The sequence below is a fragment of the Hemicordylus capensis genome, chromosome 4 (assembly GCF_027244095.1).
Source record: "Hemicordylus capensis ecotype Gifberg chromosome 4, rHemCap1.1.pri, whole genome shotgun sequence".
Classification (NCBI taxonomy): domain Eukaryota; kingdom Metazoa; phylum Chordata; class Lepidosauria; order Squamata; family Cordylidae; genus Hemicordylus; species Hemicordylus capensis.
In genome coordinates this window covers 196,605,412-196,613,417 of record NC_069660.1, presented here as the reverse complement: position 1 = coordinate 196,613,417, position 8,006 = coordinate 196,605,412, and the positions used below count along the sequence as shown (strand labels likewise).

At 45.1% G+C, this 8,006-nt stretch overlaps 1 long non-coding RNA gene across 1 annotated transcript in view; it reads left to right on the top strand.

Annotated features, from left to right (window-relative positions):
• Positions 1 to 1,429: 1,429 nt before the first annotated feature.
• The window catches only part of LOC128322149 (uncharacterized), a 33,470-nt gene continuing 26,893 nt past the window's right edge, over positions 1,430 to 8,006 (top strand). Inside the window, exon 1 of the long non-coding RNA XR_008305555.1 lies at positions 1,430 to 1,458. This is a non-coding gene — a long non-coding RNA (uncharacterized LOC128322149). The remainder of the gene's footprint in view (positions 1,459 to 8,006) is intronic.

Here is an 8,006-nt window from a genome sequence, read left to right as displayed (position 1 = left end):
TCCCCTCCCCACAAAAGTCCCTTTCTTTACACCAGAGGCGTAACTAGGGAAAACGGCACCCGGGGCAAGCACTGAAATGGCGCCCCCCTGTGCCCCCAACATACTACATTATACTTAGGTTTTTCCTCACAAGCGCCCACCGCCGCCATGCCAGGCCACTGACTGGCCGCCAGGTGCCAGCAAAGCAATGGGGGTGGCGCGGGTGGCGCGGAAGGGACCGCTCGTGGGGGAGGGGGTGCTGACGTGCTCCTTTGACTGCTGCAGCGCTGCTGCACTGAGCAGGAAACATTTGTATTAACAAAAAAAAAATTTTAAAAAAATTTGTCATGGCGGCGCCCCCCACGTGACCAGAAAAGATGGCGCCCGGGGCACGTGCCCCCCCTGCCCCCTATAGTTACGCCTCTGCTTTACACAAAAATGTCCCTGAGGACTGCAGCCCTCATTTTCCCAAGGCAGGCCCCCATTTTGATGAAAAAAATGAATGTTCTCAATGACAATGCAAAAAGAGGATTGTCATTAAGATGGCAAACTATCTGGAATTTGCCTACCCCCATGTAGTCTTTTTTCTTCTATACAAATGCAATGGACTGAAAACCCCCCAAAAAACCCTGCCTTAATATAGATTCACTTAAAGGTATCTTGCTGACCCAGTTGAACTACTCAGATATGATCAGTCACCAATTCAGTTCCTACGTGACCTCTAAACCATGGAATAACCATTTGTTGTTCTGTTCTGTTGTCATGCGTCAAGTGTAAGATTATCAGCTGTTATCAGTTTGCTTGAAATTATTATAAATGTTGAGGTACTAATTATGAGTTTGTGTGTCTGTTCATACAGCTTGGAAGGTATGTGGATTGTGGCCTGAAAATATCGCCTATCCTTGATTTAATATATTGCCATTGTTTTTAATTTTTAAAAACAGAAGGTAGTGGGAAGGGTGTTTTTCAAAATTATGGTAGCCCTACAAACAAAGGACTTCTTGTTCCAACAAAGTAGCCCTTAGTATCAGAAGTCAAATGCTGTGACAATGCTGTGGCAATGCAATTTAAAAACAACAACAACTACTACATCAAACACCATGGTAATACACTAGTATATCAGGACTATATAGGACTTCCTAAATCTGGAGGGTCACTGAGAGTGCATCAGCAATGCTGGTTGATGGCCCATGTCTAGGTTGCTTGACGACCCCTGCCCCTGCTCTCTCACTGCTGGCCTCTGCAGCAGCCCCCTCCCCACTCACCACTGCTGTTGCCACTGCTTGCCTCTGATTATCCTGCTGCAACATGATATAAAGACTTCACCATTGTGTCGATGACATCATTATACCACATTGTGGTAGTATAATGGGAGGCAACCAGTGGTGGCTGTGAGCAGGGGCAACAGAAGCCAGCGGTGGGTGGGAGGTAACTGATAGTGGTGATGGTGGTGAACAGGGGCTGCTGAGGAGGTGAATGGTAGGTGAGTGTGGCAGCTGTCCCCCGGCAGCCCCTACACAGAGCACATGGTATCTCCATTATAGAACTGTCCCTGGACTGCATTACCCCTCAGCTCTCGTTGTCTGCAGCTCTAAGGCACTGGTAAAAATTCAATTGGGTGTTTTGAGATTCGGTGCTGGTACAGAGGGGAAATAACTTGATTAGCAAGCCAGAGGTTGCTGTTTCGAATCCCTGCTGGTATGTTTCCCAGACTATGGGAAACACCTATATTGGGCAGCAGCAATATAGGAATACTCTGAAAGGCACCATCTCATACTGCATGGAAGATGGCAATGGTAAACCCCTCCTGTATAAAGACAACTACAGGGCTCTGTCATCGCCAGGAGTCGACATCGACTCGACGGCACATTTTACGTTTACCTTTATGGCAAGATAGAAATTAAATTAAATGAATAAATGAATGAATGGACTACATCAGAGAGACATAACTAATATTTAGGAGCAGATAGATATTCTACAAACAGCAAAGATAGGCCTGAGGAACAGGATACTGTTTAATTTGAGTTCAATTGATCAAAGTTTCAGTTGATTTATCACCAACCAGTGTGATGTAGAGGTTAGATGTTAGATTAAGAGCTGGGAGTCGGAGACCCAGGTTTAATTCTGTACTCAGCTGTAAAGTCCACTGGGTGACCTTGGGCTAGTCACTACCTCTCAGCCTAGTCTACCTCTTATAGGTATTTCACAGATAAAATGGGGAAAGTGCACTGCTCTGAATGAGATGGAAATGAAAAATACAAACATACATATTTTAACAATCAACCAATTAATTGAACAAGGGTGCAAAAGGACTCATTTCTGAATACAGGTGGACCTCGTTGCTCATGGGGGTTCCGTTCCTGCCTATTTCCGTGGACAGTGAAACTTCAATAACCGGGCACTGAGTCAACAGCAATTGGAGGGTTTGGTTCCTGCAGGGCAAAAATGGCTTTAACATGGTTAAAAACAGCATAAATGAAGGAAATAAAGTGTTGTTCCTTGCTCTGCATGTCTCCAGCCATCCAGTGATGTCCCCCCAACCTCCAATTCCAGAGATTTTCCACACAAAAATTGTGGTAATTTCTTCTTCTTCAAGGAACAGCCACGAAATGGCTCTGCTCAGCAAAATGGTGGCCGGAAATGACCTCTGAGGTAATTTCCAGCCACCTAGGAACTGTGGATATGTGGACTGTTTAACCACGAATACTGAGGTCGGGTGCATATTTCCTGGCCACAGAATCGTGAATAGCAGAACTGCGAATAATGAGGTCCACCTGTAGACATGCACAGAACTGCATTGCATATTTATAAAAATATTTGCATCAAATTCTCAGTATAGGGGTCTCTAATAAACAAAAGCTACTCGTTTATTAGCTTTTGTTTATTCTTCCTTTTTAAGAAGAAAGAACATTTTTTTCATTCTCCGCTACAGTCACATTTTTGAGCCAAACAAGCAGATCCTTAAATAGCTAATGGAATGAAATGTGCCTCTTATATTAAAATGGTCTCCCACCAGCTAATCAACTAAAGTTTTAGTTGATTAATCTGCCAATTAAAGGTTGAAGACCTAACAGGCAACCACATTTTTTAAGGTATGAAAACAGCTTTTTCAGGGTATGAAGATTAAGCAAATCTCTAATGTTGATAGATTATATAATACTGTTTGTTATACAAATTCCACATTTAAAGAACAAAAGGGGAGGGGGGACCCAACACAGCAGATAATGGTGTGAATAACTTAACTGCTGGAGAGGGTAACAAGCAAAATGAGACCTATGTGGAATAAAATTTGCATTCAAGTCAATGCTCCAAGTGCATAATCAAGTCCTGTATGCAGCTAAATGAGTCTGTTGTCTTGCAGTAATGAATATCTACATCCATCCTAAGAGTTAATGAGGAATAAATGACTTATTATCAGTGAATGGCAGTTATCTAAATAGCTGTGCAACAAAAACAGAATATTAAAGTGTGGAGCTAAAATAGATCTTAAATGATAATGAACTTACCCAAGATTATTAATTATTTTAAAAGCCTCTAGTAAGGTTTACTGCTTTGGGATGAATTCAGCACTCTGCTCATTCAAGCACTCTTGCCCACTTGCAATAGGAGTTAGCAAATGGCTTCATAAAAATTAATTCTGCCAGCAACTAAAAGAAGTGTTCAAATGTAGCAACAGCCAAAATGGCTTCAAACCAGATGCTCCACCAATTCCAAACGCTTACTTTCAGCACAGCAAGGATCAGGGGAAGTCCAAGGCAATTTGGCACCAATGAGAGGCACAAAATACCAGGGATGTGCATTCCGATTTGGGTACAAAACGTTTTGTCTCCAATAATGGCACTTGCGGATGTTTTGTACACCTCCCCAAAGTGAAAAATGTCTCAACGAAGATTTTTGTACCCGAATCAAAACGATCCCATTTTGGAAACGAAGATTTGTATTTTGGTAAATTATTTTGGACCTGTTTTGCAATCGCTGCTAGCAGTCTCCAGAGTCTCCCTTTAGTTCTCCTTCTGATGTCTCTTTGAATTTCCTGCCCTTCAGGCCTGCAGATTGGCAGGCGAAAGCAGGCCGGATGTGTGGTGGAGTGGAAAGAAGTGGCAGGGAGTTTGCTGGGAGTGGCAGGGAGGGAGCTTGCTGAGCTCTTTCCTTGAGCTTTGAGGCGGTGGTGGGCACCGCAAGGCACTGGTCTTGGCCGTGGTGGGGAGGCAGCAGAGGAGGTGGACGGCTGGGTGAGGCAGCGGCAGCAGCAGGCACTACAAGGCACTGGGCACTGGGCACGGCTGCAATGGGGAAGCGGTGGAGGAGGCGGACAGTGCATGAGGCAGAGGTGGCAGGCTCTGCAAGGCACCGGGCACGGTCACAGTGGGGAGGTGGTGGAGCAGGCAGACGGCTAGGTGAGGAGGCAGTGTCAGCGGGCCCTGGCAGGGGAGTCGGGTGGGCAAAAATGGTGGGGAGGGAGGGAGGGAGCCCAGCAGGGAGACAAAGTGCAGCTGGTGGTGGGACAAGGACGGGGACCTTCTTTCTCCTTCATATATGTAATGTATGATGCTCCTTTTTGAATTTGTGTGATACTAAATGCACTAATAAGCGGCAGGGAGAGTTTTAGCCAGCAATTCAGTTTCGGATCTGGAGCAAACCGGCTCCGAAACCGAAAATGGGGGGCTTTGGGAGGGTCGATTTCAGACCCTCCCCGAATTGGGGTGGGCTTCGGATTCGGCTGAATCCAAATGCAAAAAAATACGAAATGCACAACTCTACAAAATACTCTCTTGCCCCATGACCCTGGTGGAGGCCAGCCCCCTTTCAAAACTGCAAACTTTGAAAGTGCACGGGAGGGGGGCAGGTAGAAGGGAAGGTTGCTAGCAGCCTCCTCGTATCTCCTCATGCTTCTTGCAAGTGTTGCAAGAAGTATCTCCTTGTTCTGATATCAGTGGCAGGAGGCATCATGTTGCCCTGCTGGCACTCCAATAATCCTGGCAAGTATAGCCATTAAGGTCCCTGTACTGAAGGACTGGAGCTATATAGAGCCACATTGCTTTACAGGCAGAAGGGCTCAGGTTCAATCCCCAGCATCTCCAGTTAAAAGAATTTCAAGAGGTAGAGATGGGAAAGGTCTTTGAATGGTCCTGCCGAGCTGCTGGCAGACTAGAAAGTACCAGGCTATGCAGACCTATGGTCTGCTGACTCAATAGGCCTATTCACGTGGCCTACGTAGGGGTGTGGATATGAGATGCAGAATCAAAGCTTCTGATTCTGACGCAGTACATCAGTTCAACTGTGAAAAGAGCCTCCATGCAGAAACGCTGGGCAGGATCCAAACTAGTGTTGTGCTAACTTAATGTGAACAAATACGTGCCTCTGAGTGATTTGTGTTGCTCCACAATATTGCTCAGCTGCTAGCAGAAAAGCATCTCTGGAACATATACAAGATTTTGTAAGAGGCAGCTCTTGGGGTAAATGTTGAGCGAAGCCACTCTGAATTGCACTAGCGGCATGAGGGAAGCAGCCCCTCCCCTCTGCTCTCAGGTTTGATTTTGGTGGAGGTTCACATTGCATGCCTCCATGTTTTCCTTTTAACCAATGGGTCGGGAGAGAGAGAGAGAGAGAGCTCCTTGGGTAGGAACACAATGTTGCCTTCAAAACCTCTTGTCCTAGACTGGAAGCATTTGTATACACTAACAGATTCCAACCCCCCCCCCCTTTTTTTTTCAAGTACATGCATGGTGTTTTAACCAGCGAAAACCTTAAACAAGCAGACTAATCTTGTTCAAAAAAGTCAACTTGAGCAAACACAAAGGTTTTACTTTTGTAACTACAACTTAAAGAGTTTGCTTCCTGAATTCTGGTTTTTCTGCTCTTTGGAGCTAGGCAAGCCAGTTCGATTTGCATTTCTAAAGAGCTATATCTGCATTCCTAAAGAGTGCTAACTCTTATCATGTTAATGAATCTACACCAGTGCCTCTCCCTGTTTGCTCTGTCATTTTCATTAAAAACTCACTTAAAACCAGCATTTTAAGAACCCGGAAATACATCAGGACAAGCTAGAAACTGGAAGAGAAAGCCTGATTTGTGTGGGGGGTGCTTCCAAAGATCTCAAACGGACTTTGGGGTAAGTCTGGCCAGTGTGTGAATGCACATGCTCTCTTCTGGAGGAGATTCAGGGTAACAGCCCTGTCTGTTAAGGCTCCTGCCCTCTGTTTATAGGTTTCAGATGAATGAAACTGAAGCCCTCTTCAGCTGTTAAGAAGATGTCATTCCTGCATACAGAATCTCAACAGCACACTCACAAACCTCACCTTCATGCTGTCCACTCTGACAGCATTTGTCTGCAGAGACAAATCTTCCCATGATTAGAAGGCTGGGGCACCCTAGCAGGGTTGTAGCTATTATTGAGAAGATGGGTTCAAAGAACCCGAGTTCCTGAGCCCCCCCCCCGCAAGCTCCACCCCTCCCTATCTTCTTTATTATCTCCCTCATTCCAAGAAGAGAGGGGTGAACACAGGCCCCCTCTCCCATTGCTATGCCCCTGCGCCCTAGACAATAGGGGTTGAAGGGGAGGGGAGCTGAGAAGTGAAGCTGGTTTCACTATTACCATTGCCACCCTCAAAGCATTTAATTCATTTTGCCAACATCAGAGTCACACTTACAGCTCCAGTACAGCTCAACAGATTTGTCTCACATATTTGAGTAAATGTGTTTCCTTTTGATCCCACAACAACACAGAAATCTTTTAAAGAGAAATGGAGGTTGGGTGGGGGGAAATGGGTGAAGAATGCTAGCCGGTTTTGTTGATGGAAATAGTTCATAATAGGGTTTCATTTCATATAATGTCTTTTTGTTGCCATTGAAGGAGCACATTAAGCTGCAATGCATATCTGAGTGCTCTTGTTTACAATGGAAAAACAGAAATCGACTTTAATGCAAACTCTCCCCATATTTCCTGTTCCATAACTGTTCTCTACACTAATGTCCATTTAGAATGAAAGGGCACCTTATTGTGCTAGTTAGGGAGAATCTCCCAGTCAAAGCAATCTGCAAACACAGCAGCACTTTGACTGTAACCTGAAAATAATTTCCAAAGGATGCGTTATGGTATCTCACATAAAAATTGATTTAAGTGTAAAGGCATGCTTGCTTTTTAGATTCCCTTAAGTGACTGAAGAAATATTCAGAGTTGGTTTTATGTATAAAATAGATGATTGGAGTGCTTTGAATCTTCTGTTATCAAGGAACCCTTTCGACAATGACGTGTGAGCTGAACATGAACCCCTCAGACTCTGTCTAGGAGCCTTTGTGTGCTGCAGAATTTCTGAGACACCTTCTTGGGGTGCACATGAGACTTCAACCAAACAGGGAGGGGGGCTGAATTTTAAGATCATTTGTGCATCCCCTGAAAAGTACCCCTCTATTGTTTGTGTACTTTTTCAGTCACTTGGGAGGCATCAAAATATTTGCTGAGGTTTTAAAAATTAAAATTCAGGTGCGCATCATCACATTGTGAAGAGCTCTAAAAGAGTCTTCTAATGTGTAATATTATTATTATTATTATTATTATTGTTATTATTACATTTATATCCCGCTCTTCCTCCAAGGAGCCCAGAGCAGTGTACTACATACTTGAGTTTCTGTTTCACAACAACCCTGTGAAGTAGGTTAGGCTGAGAGAGAAGTGACTGGCCCAGAGTCACCCAGCAAGTCTCATGGCTGAATGGGAATTTGAACTCGGGTCTCCCCGGTCCTAGACCAGCACTCTAACCACTATACCACACTGGCTCTCTCTCAATAGCATGCAACAGTATGTGTGAGCCTCTTCTCACGATCAGCGAGAAGGGCTTCAGAGCGGGCTGCGGGGAAGGCGGGTTATACTTACCTTCCCCTCAGATGATCCCGCTTCCATTGCTGGGTGTACTCCCTACATGCCCAGATGATTACCCACACAGCCTGGCAGCAACAGGGAAGGTCAGGGCCTGGGGTGTGTCGTCTCAGCCCCCAGAACTACCAGGATGCACTGTGTGAGTGCCAGG